Source organism: Nelusetta ayraudi, unplaced genomic scaffold (assembly GCF_046127955.1).
Source record: "Nelusetta ayraudi isolate G7.1 ecotype Tasmania unplaced genomic scaffold, CSIRO-AGI_Nayr_v1 ptg000042l, whole genome shotgun sequence".
In the NCBI taxonomy this organism is placed as follows: Eukaryota; Metazoa; Chordata; class Actinopteri; order Tetraodontiformes; family Monacanthidae; genus Nelusetta; species Nelusetta ayraudi.
In genome coordinates this window covers 4,627,466-4,635,371 of record NW_027466092.1, presented here as the reverse complement: position 1 = coordinate 4,635,371, position 7,906 = coordinate 4,627,466, and positions in this window count along the sequence as shown.

Sequence of the window (7,906 nt, the reverse complement as noted above, 5' to 3'; positions counted from 1 at the left end):
TGCCTACATCCAAACATTGATTGAAGTCTTAAAGGTGTTTGTTTTGTTTTGTTTTTAATAGGTAACGTCCCTTCATGACTTTTGGAATTAACTGACAGACCACATTTTGTCGTTATTATGGGAGGAAGTTGTCCCAAGTGGGTGCATAATGAGTACACTTATTCATTAATTATCATACATCTGCAGTGTATTTCTGAATCAAATATCTATAAATGACATGCAAGTAAGAAGAGATATCAGCCAACATAGCAAGTTTTGGTATCAAAACGACTTCCAGGGTGACATAATGGACAGTGGACAGGAAGAACAGATCAGTCTTCTTTGCCTTTGCTGATGACTTAGAGACAAAGTTTTTTTTTTTTTAGGATGAAAGGAAAAAATGCTAAATCTAAACCCGAATCTAAAACTTGCTCTTGTAAGAATCTCAATCACATGCTGGACATAGATATGGATAAGTTAAAGTATTAATTTCTTCATATAATTCATATTATTTAATAATGGTGACTGGCTGGGTTGACACATCCATCCCTGGATTAGAATTAAATGATGTTACACATCTGTTTATCATGTGACCACAACAGTGCAATCACACTGCCCCTTTTCTCCTGATTTTATAAATAAAAGCATAGTTGTTCATCTGTGATGCTGCAGGAAGTCTGGTACATGTGCTGTGTAAACATTTTCCTTCCTTCCCTTTTATCAATGTACCAACATGGAACGGGTTAGCAAAAACCTTCAATTATATTTACCGTCTCATGTGGTATCATGAAACGCAGCCAGTGATGCAGGACCGCTCTGCTGTTATTCCCACAGAAGATCCTGATCTAATCAGCAGTCTGTCAGCCATGTCAATCTAAATGATTACGTAGAATATTCTCATACCAGCCCAGTGGTCTATCGGCGTTGCGTCCCTGTGTGACAGCTCCTTACTGAGCAACACCAAACAACCAAACAGTCGGGGAGATTGATTTCTCACAAAGAGCAAAGACAGACAGTGTTGTGTTGTTTCTTTGTGGCTTCGTTTTCCTGAATCATGCCGACGCGAGCCCACATTTGCGCCGCTGAGATCTTCCCTGGCAGGGGATGAGTGAGAAAAGCTGCACCTGTGTCTTCAACCGTTTCCACTGAATTTCACACATCCTTTGTCACTCTCTTACACATACACACACCGCATTACCGTGATACATCCCCAGAGAGCCATTCCAACTCGTCTTTAATCTACTCTCGTAACCTGCACTGTAGCCTTCTTAACTTGATGGCTCATCAGCACATTAATGCGTCTTATTATGGGATTACTGACATCCGACGAAAGCGTGAGAAACAGTTTGAGGAGACAGACTCCTCTGTTCAGTTCTTTTTTTTTCACCACAGGCCTAATGAGTGATGCATAAACATACCCCATGTTTTTCAGGCCAGTTCATACTTCTTTAATTAGAGTGGTTACTGGCACAACTTGGAGTTTTTGTATTGTTGTTATTTTAATTTGATCTTCTTTTTTTTTTTCTAACCTTAATGTGGCTTATCAGAGTCACCAACAGCTCTGCTCAACCTGGACCTATGTTGCTCTGAAGGTCCAAACAGGGACTGACAGGACGGACATGCTCCGCCGAAGGTTTACACGTCACAAATGCTGCTGGAATAATGCAGAGGTGACATTTCCAAGACAATGCTCTTCGGGGGTAAATTGCTCTCCTGGGTTTTTTTTCACATTTCAAATGTTACAAACTCACGGTGAAATTGTGTCCCTGGTGCTTTACTGACCCTGGAAGTGCCGAATACATGTGCATTCTTGAAAGACAGCAGATGCTTATATGATGCATTTATGCTCTGTGTGTTACCGTCCGTCAACTCCCAACGGTTGCGTCTGGATTTGGAGCACAGTGCTGTCCATGGCCTGTTCCCCAGATCGGAGGGGCATTAGGGGTTGCACTGGTTCCTCTACTATACCTCCCAAACTCAATAATGTATCAGATCCTTGACTGTGTTTCCACTGGTTTAAAAAAAAAAAAAAAAACAATCCTCAGAGATCTAATCACAAGTGGACATGCTGGAAAACACACATTTTGCTCCGAGTTTGTTTGTTCTCAGTGAGTTTGCATGTTTCCCTTGGATCATCTTGTTCACACCACGTTATTGTAAAGCAGGTCAAATCACACACCCTAACGGGGATTTCTTTATGCACTTCCTATATGTCACTGCCTGTAGGTTGTGCTTAGCAGCAGCACAGGCTGCAAGTTAACTTGGCTCCCAGAGCAGGTGAAAGGTCTCGTCAACACTTAGGCTGCTGGGGTAGGCTCCAGCAGACCCCCACGACCCCCAGTGCAGGAGGATGTGGGTATAGAAAATGGATGGATGAAGCGCACAGATGTTAAGCACAGCACACAAAAACAGGGAAGTCACAAGAATGCATCTGCGATCCACCCATCAATCTTCTACACCCGCTTACTCCTGCAATCAGGGTGGAGGGGGTCTGCTGAAACCTGGAGCCATTGCCAGGCCACATGTAGAAAAAAAAAACAAAGCACATCCACACGCACACTAATGGACCATTGAGAGTTTTCAATCCACCTTGCATGCATGTTTTTGGAGTGTGGGAGGAAGCCTGAGAACCCACGCAGACGCAGGGAGAGCATGCAAACTCCACACAGAAAGGCCCCAGGCCCGGAATCAAGCCCGCAACCTTCTAACTGTGAGGCGACGGTGCGAAGCACTGCACAGAAAAATAAGATTGTCAGAAACTGCACATTCAAACGACACCTCTTCAACACTTTTTCAATCATTCATTGCCGCATTGTGTCGCAGCTCTTTGCAGCGTTTCTGCAATGCAAATTCTGGACACAATCAAGTCTACAGTATGTGTGTGCATCCTGCCCAGCTTATGGTTGTGTACATTAATGATTCATGAGGAGAGAGGAATGGATTTTCCTTTAGAGCCTACAGTGTCTTTTTATCCCTTGGGCCACTCGCGCACACGCACACACACACACACACACACACACACACACACACACACACACACACACACACAGCCATTCTGCTATCAGCCACCCACAGCCTAATGGCAGATCAAGTGATGATTTCTTATCAACGAAACATTTCCACAGTTTAAAAGTACAGCAACATTGGCTACCGGTGGTTCTATTGTATTAAAGCACACAAACACAATCTCATAAAGTTACCCACAGTGCACCAAAGTCCTTTGATGTGTTTTCACAGAACCTTGTCTGACCCAATGAGGACATAACAAGGCCATCACTGTTATGCAGCCCCTCTCATATAGCTTAGTTTTCTTGTAAATTATTGTTTAGGAGGCAATGTGGGAGGGAGCCTGCGGTTCCAAATGAATAAAGAGATGATTGAAAAAGTGTCAATCTTTCGCAAAGTAGCAAAATATCACCCAAAGTTCTCAAACAATATATTCTTGCAGAATTCTAAAGGGATTCATTTTGCATCGAGACCCTGGGAAAACACGGAAGGAATGCAAAGCTGACACGGCAGTTAAGTAAACTGCAGTTACGCAGTTATTCCCTCACTGTGATGTTCTGCCTAGAGCACTCATTACTTTGACAAAGTACATTGATTTCTCTGTAAGCTGTTCAGCCTTGGTCTCATATCATCAATTACAGCGTTGTGCTCATTAAGGTAAGCGACCCCTAAACGGTGCAGGACAGGGCAAACTTTGATGCACTTCATAGCTTCCTTTGCCTTTCATTATGCAACTGATCCAGGTTTGGTTTTGTCAATACACTGCAGAATTAATAGACGATAAATGGTTATTATTTGTCTCTATTTTATTGGTTCTTAGCAGGAGCATAACTTTTACAAAGCCATGCCCTTAGTTTGACTGCGGCCTCCTTGCCAGAAGAGTTGCAGTCTCTGGGCCCAAACTGCAATAACCTCAGCAAAGTTGTTTCCAAATCTACAGGGGAAAGGCTGAGCTTCAATCCTTGTGGCTAAAACACTGATATGTTTTTTTTTCAGTGTAAGCATGGCACAAGGGCCCCCAGTGGTAAAGAGGCAATGAACACAGGCACGGAAGTGAAAGTGGAGCGCGTGTTGGATTGTTAAATTCATGGCCACAGGAGTCGTTAGTTATTGAAGCTTTTTCCAACTCAAGGTGGTATTTAAGCAAAGGAGAGGTACTTATTATTTTTTAAAGTTAATGGCAGTTCTGTGATTTGAGGGTATAATTTTAAAGGTCAGTGTAAAATGATTTTAAAATGATCCATTGACCTGAAATGGAACAGAAAAACTCATTTTCAAAAGAAATATCTGTTTTGTTGTTAGTCATAAATGATAATCATTTATAGCTGGAACAGGAAAAAGTCTTCCTGAAAGGAAATAATAATGTGCGAGGATGGTGGATTTGGCCAGGGCTCTTCACTCTGACTTCACAGCTGGTATTAGAAAGGTTTGAGATTGTTGGGGACATCAGAACACAAAGGTTAATTTGATCAATTTGCAATATGCTTTCCGACCAGTAGATGTCACTAAATCTTAGAAACTAGGCCTTTAAAAAAGAAACTTTACAGTTTTAAAAGTGCTTCAAAACTGCAGTAACAGATATTGCATAAAACACAGTGTAATGCAAAAACTAAGGTAAATTAGAAAATCATGTATAGGTGTTGAACAACAAAAGGTTTTTTCTGGAAACACGTCATACACAGTACAGTACAGTGTGGTAGCGGCTGCAGGTTAACAACTGTCAGTTTTGAGCTCTGTCCTCTGATGGAGTGTCCCCTGTTCTGACAGAAGCACAAACTTCTGATCGAGTTGCATTCTAATGCTAAAAGCTTCCCTCAGGGTGAGCGGACGCGAGTAATTGCTTTCTTTCTTCAGCGTCTGTGGTTCTTTTTGTCAGCACGCTGAGGTGACGAAGAAGCGCGTCGGTATCCCTTGAGACACTCGCACGTTTCCCCCTTTGGTGCTCCTCACTAGTGCGTGCAAAATGTATAGAGGCAAACGTGGTGGTGTGAAATGTGGCGCCTGTGCCACCGTGCCTCATTAGACAGTCGCTTGTGGTATCTCAGAACAGAAGTGGCTACTCACCTCTGACAATGTTTCATTCACCGTGTTAACAAGGCATTTGACTGCAAAGGTGTTGGATTAGAATCTTAACCCACTGAGGTCAAGTTGTAAAGGAGCCGAGCAGCTCTACGTGGGACAGATTCCAACAGTCTGGTAGTATTTATGAATAATAAAAACATTACAGTTAAAAACATTGCAATTTCAAGAGGGTCTTTGCCTTGCGATGATCTGCTCTGTTTCAGGGTTGATCTGTCGCTGAAGCTCAGGCTCTAATAAACTATAACGTCAGGGAGAAAAGTGGCAACAAGAATGAACTAATTCATACTCCACTACACTTCAGCAGTGTCAAAGCTCGGATAAGATGCATGCTGTTAAGGCATTCTTAAAGGCTACGTGTGTAAGATTGAGCAGCATCTAGTGGTTAGAAAGCATACTGCAAACAAAGCTAAAGTTAATCCCTGTTTTCTGATGTGCCATTAGATTGCACATCGTTCTTATACTAGCTGTGGCGTCAATCTCAAATCTCTAAAACAAGCACAGATCTATGTTCGTGTGTGTTCATGTGTGTGCATAAAGTTTAAACAGATCATGATCATGAATTCCATCGAGTCTTATGCAAGTCTATGCTTGTCACAGATTTAGAAGATGAAGCTTGTGGCTCGACCAAAACAAAATTGAATAAATAAATAAATAATAAACACCTTGATAGTCTGACAAGGTATCTTAATACACTTCTTTTGTAAATATAAGCACTGACCGATGGGATGGTGGATACAATTTATTCCAGTGAGTATTTAATATAAATGTCTTAAATGTTAATCAAATGCAAAATGTTAAATTTGGTCAAGCAACACAAATGTCGCTGGACAAATGTGAAACAAACTTAGCAACACTGGCAAAACTATAGCCTAACCCTGCACCTGAAAGCTTTATTCATTTATATTTTTTTCAAACTGATGGTTGACTAAAATCCAAAGATTTCATTCTATTTAAGTGTTCATTTGATTTTTTAAAATAACACATTTCACAGTTGGGTAACACCAAAAATGTTACAACACCGGATCTGGGTGCTTTTCATACAAGTGTAAAAAAACATCTGGAAGGAAACGGAAATCACTGGCTAATCTTAGCAACGGTGGCGCTGCGGCTTACACAGAAGAAGATGTGCTCTGACATTTGGAACTTGAAAGGAGCTTGTGATGCGTTAAATCGATATGTCACACCAGTCGCTTGTCTTGATTGTGCTCATAACAACAGCAACCAGGCAATTAGTTGAAAGGAGAGGAGATCAAAGCATTGTTTAACAGGGAAGAATTACACATTAACTTCTTGAGTCACCTTAAAGTAAATGAAAGTACTGGACACAAGGCACAAGCATTTACGACCACGCCGCATTGTGCTTATACTCTGTGCTGCTATATATAGGTGATATATCGACGCTTCTGCACACGCAAGCCTTGATTGGCGCTCTCCCGTCAACACTAACGAGGGTCTTTCGAGGTCCATCAGTAGCTGAGAGGAGCCTGTTGTGGCTCAGCAACAGTAGGGAGCTGATCATCAGTTAGCATGGTTTGGCTCCTGCCCTGCAAATGATCTCTAGAGACACCTGCCTCGAGATGCGCCATTTCTGATGGCGAAGATGACGAAGGAGCGTAACGCAATCTATAGATAAATAATGGACGTTTCTCGTGTGTGAGGAGTTCACTGACAGGATGGAGACACATTATTGTCAGAAAAGATTGTTGTGGTGAATTTCACATTATATTGGCCCCTAATAGCGAAGGTTTTAATTAGAAGTGTGAATGACTGGAAGCAAGTCAAACAAGGAAATTTTCATGACGGCTCCACAGTGGCAGCAATTACACGCAGGGCAACGAAGCCAAAGAAGAAAGAAAGAAAATCTGCTAAACTTAATATTAGCTCGCCCAAAGTTCACCTGGAGTTATGGACAATTTGGTTTTGTTATGATTAAGAAAAGAATTTTTAAAAAAAGAGCACCATGCATAAAACTGAACTAATTATTTGACTCTCCTTAACTGCAAGCGAAGACACTCCATATGCAATAATAGCAATTGCAAATGAAAAAAGTTGATCTGAATGGTCATTTTGAAGGAGAAATTAAAATTCACAAGAATAAGAAGTTTTTTTTTAAAAAAAAAAAAAAATGGTCCTTCCACGGACAAAATGTGCTAAATCAGGTTCACCAGAGTTTTCCAACAACGTGTGCTTCCGATAGTTCTCCACTTTCCAGAAAACGTGATACACCACTCGTGATACAACATGTGATGTCACAAAGGGCAGCAAACCCCTTTCCCAGGTCAGTGACGAAGCTCCTGCTTTGCGATTGCCAAGAAAGAAAGAAACCTTTTTTTAGGGCCATCAGCGTTGTTCAAGATAATTACTAGTGCCAGGCTGAAAAATTGCTACAATTTGCGACCGGAAGCTTATCAAGTTCTCTCAGTGACGGGTTAATTCGCTCACACTTTAGCGCACGCACGGCTGAAACACACTTTTTTTCCTGGTGTAGTTGTGTCAGAAAATGAAATGGCAGGCGCGGTGACTTTTTCCGACAGAGCAAGCACGTGACAGTCAGCGGAGGTACGTACCGAAATGGTATCGCTCCACTAAATATTCATGTGGTTGATCAAGTGCGCTGCTCCTACATGTCCACGGTGGGTTGTTTTTCTTTTTCTTTTTTTTAGACTTCTAACAGAATGAGGCAGCAACCAGGATTGTGTCGGCGATTTATTTCGCTGCTCGACTAAATGGGAGCAGACTTGGAGGAGCGAGCGGAGGCTTCTTCCTAGAGGAAAACATCTCCGGGCCAACGGGCGGAGGAGCACGGCGGAGTGGGAACTTTGTAATTGGCTGGGTTCGT